Below are 9944 nucleotides of genomic sequence, written 5' to 3'. Positions count from 1 at the left end.
GGGTAAAATGTGGCTCATCAAGTAGCGCATTTAAACCTTGCGACAGTACTTCTGTAGCAATAATGAACAATGTCAGAGAGAGGAGATCCCCTTATCTCAAACCACGGGAGGATTTAAAAAAATCACAAGGTTGACCATTAACAAGGACAGAGAAATGACAATTGGAGACTAAACGCCAAACCATGTCAATAAATATTTCTCTGAAGCCAAACGCACATAAAACTGAAGTCAAGAAGACCCAAGTGACTTTGTCGTATGCCTTAACCATATCTAGTTTTAAAGCCACATTAGGCCCACGAACCTTCTTATTAATTGCGAAAATCATCTCTTGAGCCAACAAGACGTTATCAGCTATCAATCTGCCCTTAACAAAAGCACTTTGTTGGGGAGAGATAATCTTAACTAATACCCCTTCCAATCGAGATGCCAATAATTTGGAGATGATCTTGTTGACAAAGTTGCACAAGCTAATATGTCTGAAATCTGAAAAAGAAAATGGATTCACAATCTTGGGAATAAGCGCAAGTAGAGCTGACGTATATCCTACTGGCAAATTCGCCCCAACAAAGAAGTCTTGAACTGCCAAAACCACATCCTCTTCCACTATTCCCCAAGCCGCCTTAAAAAACCTGCTCGTAAAACCATCCGATCCAGGCGTAGAATTCCCATCTATAGAAAAAACAATATTCTTTACCTCTTCCCCATTCGGGACCTCTTGTAGCATCTTATTATCTTGTTCCCTTATCAATCTAGGGATGAGCTTTAACAATCTGGGTTCAAACGAAGGATTCGCATCCACTAGTTCCAAAAACATTGCTGAGAAGAATCATTCCGCCATCACTTTTATTTGACTAAAGTCTTCCTCCCAGCTCCCATCCTGCTTTTTTATCCGATGAATAAATAATCTTGCCTTTTGTTGCCTCACCGCAGCGTGAAAAACTTAGTGTTTGCATCTCCCTCTTGTAACCACCTGAGCTTGGCCTTTTGCTTTAAAAAATCAGCCTCCCTACATAGTTCCCGTGTCAACTTCGCCTGAGCTTGGCTCAACTTAATTTGATTACCTTCTAATTGATCCTCTTCCAGTGCCAATTCTAGCAATTGAACTACCTCCTCAAGTTCTTTGACTCTGTCCGTTATGCTACCAAAGATCTCCCTATTCCAGGTACTCAACGCGGACTTATTGATTATTCACAATTTTAGTATGTATACATTTATTCACTTCTACATACGAAAATTCATCTTTTATCAATACTTGATCAAATTTCTTATGCAACTATTTAGAATCATGTTTTAGCCCATAAAGAGATTTAATTAATTTACACTTTTTATTTTCTTGTCCAGATACAACACATCCTTCAGGTTGAAACATATAAATTTTTCCTTCTAAATCACCATTTAAAAAAGCTGTTTTAACATCCATTTGATGAACAAGTTTATGGATAGAAACTAAGGCAAATAAAACACGAATAAGAGAAATTCTTGTTACTGGTGCAAATGTGTCAAAATAGTCAATATTTTTTTTTTGAAAAAATTCTTTTGCTACTAAATGACCTTTGTATTTTTCTATAGAACCATCAAAATTATATTTTTTTTAAAAATTCATTTGCAACCAATAGGTTGTGTACCAGGGGATAAATCTACCAATGTCCACATTTTATTTTTCAAAATAGAAAATTTAATTGCTTCTTTCCAAAACTTGCAATCAGAAGACGAAATTGCATCAGAAAAAGTTAAAGGATCATTGACAACAAGAAAGGTTTGAAAATCATTTCCACAGGAAAATTCTTTTCTCGGCCTTTTACTCCTTCTCAATTCCTCATTAGAGGTTATTTCTTTATTTCTCTCAACAGGTGCATGAGAAATTTTATTGGACAGTGGAAAAATATGTTCAAAAAATTCAACATTCTTTGTCTCAATAATTGTATTACAATCAAGTACATTACTTTTTAAAATAAGAAACATATATGCAACACTATGTTCAGCATATCCAATAAACATACAATCAAAGTTTTAGAATCTAATTTTCTTTTCTTAAGTTCAGGTAATGACACTTTAGCAAGACACCCCTATACTTTTAAATATTTTAAATTTGGTTTATAATTTTTCCATAACTCATAAGGTATTTCGCCAATCTTTTTATGTGAAATTCTATTTTGTAGATGACATGCAGATAATGTAGGTTCTCCTCATAAATTATCTAAAGCATGAGAACTAACTAACATAGAGTTTGTCATTTCTTTTAGTGTCCTATTTTTTCTTCTGCAACTCCACTAGATTCTGTTGAGTAAGGAGGTGTTATTTCATGTATTATGTCTTCATGTTCACAAAACTTATCTAAAGCTAAATATTCACCTCCTCTATCTGATCTAATTCTTTTTATTTTCTTATTAAGTTGATTTTCTATCTCAGACTTATTAGATAAAAAGGCATTATGAGTATCATCTTTATTTTTAAGTAAATAAAGTTTAGTACATCTAAAATAATCATCTATAAAAGTAACATAATATTTTTGTTCCTCCTCTAGTTATAGTTTGTTTTAAATCACCTAAATTTGTGTGATTTAGATTTAATAATTCAATTTCTCTTTGAACAGTTATACAATTTTTCTTTGTTATTGTAGTTTCTGCACATATTTCATATTTTTCGTGTCATTACTATTAATACTAGAAAGTAACCCAAATGATTGCATTTTCTTTTTATAGCTAACATTAGCATTTCCTAATCTAGCATTCCATAAAGAAATTGAATCAACAATATTAGTAGAAGATGATGCATTTTCATTGATCACATTTGAAACGTTGAATACAAAGAGTCCCTGATTACAATAGCCTTTACTCATAAATACATCATTTTTTGTCATTACAATCTTGTCAGATTCAAATGACACTTTCACCCCAACTTCTCCTAGCAATGTTACAGAAACTAGATTTGCCCGAATATTCGACACATGCAACACATCATTGAGGGCTAAAGTTTTTCCTGAAATGAGTTTCAAGAGAACTTTGCGCTTACCTAGAGCTTTAGCAATTCGTGAGTCTCCAAGGTAGATCACCTCTTCATCATCCCCTATTGAAGTATAGGAGGAAAATGCTTCTCTATTTGCACATATGTGCCGAATAGCCCCAGAGTCTACTACCCACTCTTTCACATTGGCTGCAATGTTGACTTGAGAGATGACTGCAGCAATTATATCATCCCCTTCGACTAAATTAACCTTAGGAGGATTGCCATTTGCTTTGTCACCTTTCTTTCTGTGCCTGCATTGAGCAGTATGGTGTCTTGATTTTTCACAAACATAGCAAATGCCTTTCTTCTTCTTAAAGTTGGGATTATTGGATTTGTAATTTTGGAATTTATTGGCGTATTTTTTATTGATACTTTGAACTAGATTAGCTTTGAGAGTCATCTCTTTTGTTTTGACGGTCCTTAACTCCTTCCTATTGGAGTCTTCAATCAGAATATGTTTCACGAGCTCATCAATGGCGTAATTTTTCTGCCTGTGCTTCAGATTGTTTTTATAGTCAGTCCACGATTCGGGCAACTTTTCAATTAGAATGCTAGCAGCAAATTTTTCGGGCAAATTTATGTTTTCATTTTTGAGATCCTCGAGTAGCATCTGGTACTCTGTGATTTGTACTTTCATTTCTTTGTCTTCTGTCATCTGCCATTGGTTGTACTTTCCCATGACGAATTTTTGTTTGGTGGCGTTTTCGATGGTAAATTTTGTTATCAAGGCTTCCCAAATTGTCTTAGTTTTCTTGCAGCTACAGTATACATCAAACAGTTCATTTGAAAGTGTTTATAAAATAGTATGCTGACATACCTTATTAGCATATTGTCAGGATTCATGCGTCTTGACATCCATAGTTACAGTTGGTTGTGATTTTGTTAGAGCATAGGGCATCCATGAATGTCGAGTAGAGAGTGCACACATTCTTGTCACCTTTTGAAGTTTTCATTGGCGAAAACTTTAATTTTGGAGACGTCTAGAAAAGGTTTAGCCAAAGGTAGTGTGACTGCAACTGATGCGGATGCAGGTTGTGAGGTGTTAACTGTGACGATCCCACTTCCCTCAAGGGCGAACCCCAGAGGTTAGCGGACCGCCTGCCTAACTCTCGCCAGGACTCACTCACTAACATTAATTTCAGAGATAACATTAACTCCAAAGTAAGAACAAAACTCCCCAATAGATATTACAAGCCATCCAAATTCACAAAAAAACTCCATACTTATGTATACGACTAAGCGAAATGAAATGCAAGTAGTTCAATCACTTCTCTAAGTATAAATAGGATTGCAATTACTTAAAATAAGGACTATAGCTTTTGAATTCCTTATTCTTTGGATAGCAAATCAATAACGCTAAAACTCTTCAACATAACATCTACATACTACCAATTATTCGAATATACAAACCAAAATACAAACCAAAAGATAAGAACTTGTAAACTAATACCATAATACAGTGCCGTCCAAATACAAGATTAAGATTTCCTATTACAACTAGCACTATTCTTGTCCTTGTCATCCCCGTACCCTGTTAAAGAAAACAAATGAAGGGATGAGCTAAAAGTTCAGTGAGGTTCCAAGAGAACAACAAGAAATTAGGTATTTTAGCATTCATATGATAGCATGATCACATTTTTCATAAAGAACATAACATCCAGACAACTCATTTAACCACGTACAACTGATAACACATGCATATAAAATGATACAGTCTGTTCTCGGGAACAGGTTTCGTGACAACTTGTTCAGAATCTGTTGACACTCCGTCAACCATGGAATCATAACAAGTCCAGTAGATCACCATTTAACTCCAACCTCCATCCACCAATCAACCCCCTACCGGACCCGAACTCCAAATATAAACAGTGGTGGTAATATTCGAGTATACCAATTAGTCGAGAAGATAACACTCCACTCGACAAAACAGTAGACCCAGGGTTCGTTATCTAATCGACCAGACCCTTGTCGGCTCGACTCGATTAACTAGTCTATGGGGTTTAGGATCCAGGCCGTTACTTTCAACTCATGCGCATGAATCTCAATTCACTTGTAAACAATTCACTTATAGTAGTAAAACAGGAATTCAGTCAAGTTAGGTTGAGTGTGATAAAGTACACACTCACCTATGTAATAACAAGTCAATTCAAGTAACAAGTCATATACAAGGCATATTTGTGCAACAAGTAACATGAAACTTGCAGTTGGAACACTCACTAGTTCAAGCAAAAATAGCATCAAAAGTTTCCTCCTGGATTGCCCCCTTGATCAAACAAGCCCTAAGAATAACCAAGTGAACAGAATTCATAATTTAGACTCGACTATGAGTCGTATACCTCTCCAAGTTAATTTTTTTTTTCAAAACCCAACATACACAGCCATATTTAGAATGCAAATCAAGGAAAAATTTAAGTATATTCTAGGGCAAAAACTCAAGTAGGATTTTGAAGCGTATAAGAGCATTTTGGACTCAAGAAACATGAATAACCAACAAGTTCGTTATTCGCTTCATGGCAGGAAATTTTTCAGCGGCGAACCAATGAAAGAAACAAGGTTTTCTCAAGTCAAGTCAGCGAGGTTGTGTCCAAAAGACTTTCAAACTAAAGACGTTGAGGCTAAAAGGTAGCAAGGTGCAAAACTGCCCTCCAAATCAGAATTTTTTCACAGCCATGAAACAAGTACAACCATGAGGTTTTCACATCCCAATCTTCATAGTTTTCACTCAAATTCACGCACAAAAGACTCCTCCAAAGTTTGGAACAAGTTTTGGCCAAAACCAATTACTAAAAGGTTAGAAAAACAACAATGTAATAGGCTGCACTCTCCATCGACAAACAAGCACAATTTTAGCCAGCAATTTGGAAGAAAATCCCAATGAAACCCTTCCATTTCAACCAAAATGCAATACATAAGCAAAGCTTAAAGGTTCACTAAGTATATTAGGCAAGTACATCACCAAATCAGTCCAAAATCAAGGTAGTAAGCTGCCCCAAAATTTGGACAGCATAACCCCTGTTTTATCCTATATTTCCTCTCCAAATTCAATACAAAATTTCATAGCCAAACCATCCAAATCAAGACCACAAATGGTAGGCTATACAAGCTACTAGTTTCAGACCATAAAGCCACAAAAAATAGACAAATATTCAGCTCACATGTCTTCATACCAAGGCTGGCCGTCAAGCAAAAGTTCAACTCCACAAGCTTAAATTTCCATAAGCAAACTAATGGAAGATATGCAAGCTGGAAAAATTACATGACATGGCTAAAATATATAGTAAACATGATATTAGCATTTTAACACTCATTTTCATTTTCCTTAACTAAAACGGGAAATTTATTGCTTGGGACATGAAACATGTAAAAGTGAAGTTTGCACCTCTCAAAACCTTTCATTTTCTACTCCAATTCACTACTCATACCAATGTTAATATTTAATCATGTGTTTAGGACATTAACAAGTTGATTTCACCACACAAAACCAAGAATAAAGCTAACAAAATCACTCTCTCTTTCAGTCAACCTTAAGGAGAATTCCAGCCATGGAAACAGTGAAATAAATGGAGTTTAAACCACTTAAGGTCCATGGTTTTGGTTCATTTCCAACACATACTTGTAGTTTAAAGTCTTCTAGGGTGTTTTGAACAAATTGAGCTTAAAATCATCTTGAAAATTTAGCGATCAAAGCTAAAATTCCAGCAAGCATTCTTTCTTTGGAAAAATCATAACTTAAGTTATAAATGTCGAAAACTCATACAAATTATCTCGTTTAAAACTAGACTTGAAATACTAACAATCTTTAGCAGACATCTCAAGGAGATTTGGTTCATAAGTTAATCCAAATTGAGTCACAAGTTACCACAGCACTCCAATTTTTACTTGTTCAGGACCGATTTTTCAGTCAACTTTGCTGATTTTCTGGTGCATATATAAAATGAACCACACTTCCAATTTTATACCATTGGAAAGATCTATGAGTCTAGTTTCAAACGCAATTGACGGTACTCAATTTCGATTTTTCTACACAAAGTTATGATTCGTTTACTAAAACTGCCTAGGGGTGACTGTCACCTGAAATTTCAACCTTTCACTTGAGTTATTCCAACTTTATTGCTGCCAATAACTCACATTTAAGCTAGCAATTTGCTACCCAATTCAAAGACAACATACTATAGCATACTAAACAAGAAATATAACATTTAGAGCATGACTTCCTAGTAGAAACTTCTCAAAGGAATGAGATAGCAGGCTGTGACAAGGATGGAACAAAGTTCCTCCAATTTTTCTCAAGCTCTCTTAAACAAATTTTCAGCCAAATCAATGAACATATAACTATTATTCAACCATATAAACATATTAACTTCTATATACACGGTTGTCATGATATAAAACATGAAATCTTAGCAAAACTTCACTCCAACTTTAAAGTAAAACTGATATATCCAACTTTATGCAATCGGTCAGCCCACAGATTTTTTCCAACCAGGTTCCTTCAAACTTTCTTTCATCCAAGCCACTAATTTCTCACTCATTTTCATGGCAAAGACACCATATATCATTTTTAACATAAGATGAAACATATGACCTGAGTTGTTAGTAAGGAAACCTATTAGAGTTTCAAATACAAAGCTGCAAATAAAAATTATCAGCATATGTCACTAAATTAAAATTCCAGCAACCTATAACTTAGAAAAGTATATTTTTCTTCCACTAAACTCCTACCTTTTGGCTTAAATTTAACATACATCAAAAGCCCTCTAAAGTATGTGAAAGAAATTGAAGTTCCAAATCATGTTACCTTTAAAACAAGCTAGAAGTTAACTCCCCAGTTTTGGTCCTCTACTCGATCAAGCAAGCTGGAAATGGAAGTAAGACACAAGCTTCCTTTCAATTTTCTCTCTCTCGTTGCTCTTGGTTGAAGTGGAAGCAAAATAAGAGAAATTTCTTTATTTTCTCTCAAGCTTCTCTCGGATGGAAGGTTGGAGCAGGACACAAATCTTTCCTCTCAACTCTCTCTACTCTCTCTCTCGGCTAAAGTGGGACAAAATAAGTGACCAGCCTTGTTTGTCTTTGTTTTTCTTTCTCTCGGTGGTTGAGCTAAAGAAAAGAAACAAGAGGAAGTAAATTTGGCTTAGTCAACTTGCATGCTACTTGGTCAAAAATGGAGGCAATGGAGAAATATGTCTCTCTCGGTTGGGAAATTGGAGTAGGACAAGGAAAAAAACAATCCTGTAGCTTTCCCTTAATTTTTTTCCTACTCTCTTGCTTAGTCAAAATTTTCGGCCAAGAGAAGAAGATTATGGCTGATATTTCCACTCCATGGTCGGCCAAGAGGTAAGAAAAGGAATGAAATGTTTTGGTCCATTTTGCTTCCAAGGTGAAGACTAAAACTAGTCTTGATCACAGTCAAAAATCCAATAATTCTAAAAGTAATTAGCCAAGATTAACCCTTCATTTCCACTCAAATAGAGTTTGCACAACCAAATAAGTTTGACTACTTCAATTAAACCCTTGCAAATGTTTTCAAAATTATTGGACGGAAACAAGAAGGTATAAAATCATATATGAATCATTTTCCAATTACTAAGAAATATAATTCATTCAAAGTAGAAAATTTCAAAACAAATACGGTTCGAAAACACCTTTCAACACAATATTCCCTTTTGTACAAATCTCCCTCTAGTTCACAAAATTTATCGCACATACCTCGCTAGTTGGACGAATTGGTATATCACCCCAAGAAAACCAACATGCAATAAATTGAATGAGGCAATAGGAGAAAAATCACGATTCAACCGTTAGATTAACCAAAGATTCAAGGCAATTAGATTAGAATACAAATATATAAATAAATATATAAATATAATTTTTGAGAATATCAATATAAATATAATTTTCGGGTTCTCACAATACTCTAACAGTCCCTCGACAATATTGTCCCACAGTTTGACACCCCGTGGGGCCGTGGATTTTGTTTTTGGCGGTGTTGGACAACACAACAGGTACCCGCAGGCTACCTCACCAAGGCCTCGTCGAGGTGGGAGAGACCACTATAGACTTATCAAAGAGGCTCAAGCTCTCTCGCTAGCCGATGTGGGATCGTTGCAATCCACCCCCTTGGGGGACCCAGCGTCCTCGCTGGCACACCGGAGTCGGAAGTCGGCTCTGATACCAACTCTAACAGTCCCTCGACAATATTGTCCCACAATTTGACACCCCGTGGGGCCGTGGGTTTTGTTCTTGGCGGTGCTAGACAACACAACAGGCACCCGCAGGCTACCTCACCAAAAGGCCTCGTCGAGGTGGGAAAGATCACTACAGACTTATCAAAGAGGCCCAAGATCTCTCCCTAGCCGATGTGGGATCGTTACATTAACGTTGCTGGAGGCCATAGTTTCTTAGATTGTTGAAAAATAGCCAAAAAAAAAAAACAATGTTAACTAAAACTAATAAAATGTAGATTGAGTCATGTTTAATAACACTGTCCTAAAAAACTATTTCAAGATGTTGAAATGTTTCCCCATGATTAAACAAGCCTTCTTCTCATTATAAACAAGAAGGATCTGAACTAGCAAATCTTGCATAAATCCAGCAGTGAGTGAAAGAAGAAGAAGAAGAAGATAGTAGTTGAAAAAAACAACTGGCAGGAAGGTCTCGGCTGTCAGCTTTTTGGTGCACTTTCTAAAGTGGGAATAGTTGCTATTTATTGGCATCAAAAGTGTACATTGGAGGGAATATCTGATAACATAAAAGAAACGTGCCTAATTTTTCGTATAACAAAAAATAACATTAATAAGAGAACGTTGTGAATATGCCCTAACTTTCGTAACCGATGAGATAAGAATTTATCTTCATGGGAAAGAGTCAAATTTTGATTTGTAAAATGTAAAACTAAAATTTATTCTTGCTTGCAGTAAAACCACGTGCAAGGGGGGACA

General features: G+C 35.6%; 1 long non-coding RNA gene across 1 annotated transcript; it reads right to left on the bottom strand.

The window, feature by feature from the left end:
- Window positions 1-4262: 4262 nt before the first annotated feature.
- LOC140008337 (uncharacterized) lies at window positions 4263-8133 on the bottom strand. The gene is made up of 2 exons (XR_011815708.1): window positions 7805-8133; window positions 4263-4537 (listed from the first exon to the last, which is right to left on the bottom strand). It is a non-coding gene; the product is annotated as an uncharacterized lncRNA (long non-coding RNA).
- Between the last annotated feature and the right edge of the window lie 1811 nt (window positions 8134-9944).

This window comes from Coffea arabica, chromosome 1e, assembly GCF_036785885.1.
Source record: "Coffea arabica cultivar ET-39 chromosome 1e, Coffea Arabica ET-39 HiFi, whole genome shotgun sequence".
In the NCBI taxonomy this organism is placed as follows: domain Eukaryota; kingdom Viridiplantae; phylum Streptophyta; class Magnoliopsida; order Gentianales; family Rubiaceae; genus Coffea; species Coffea arabica.
The sequence above is the reverse complement of the archived record's forward strand: the minus strand, read 5'-3'. Positions and strand labels throughout refer to the sequence as shown.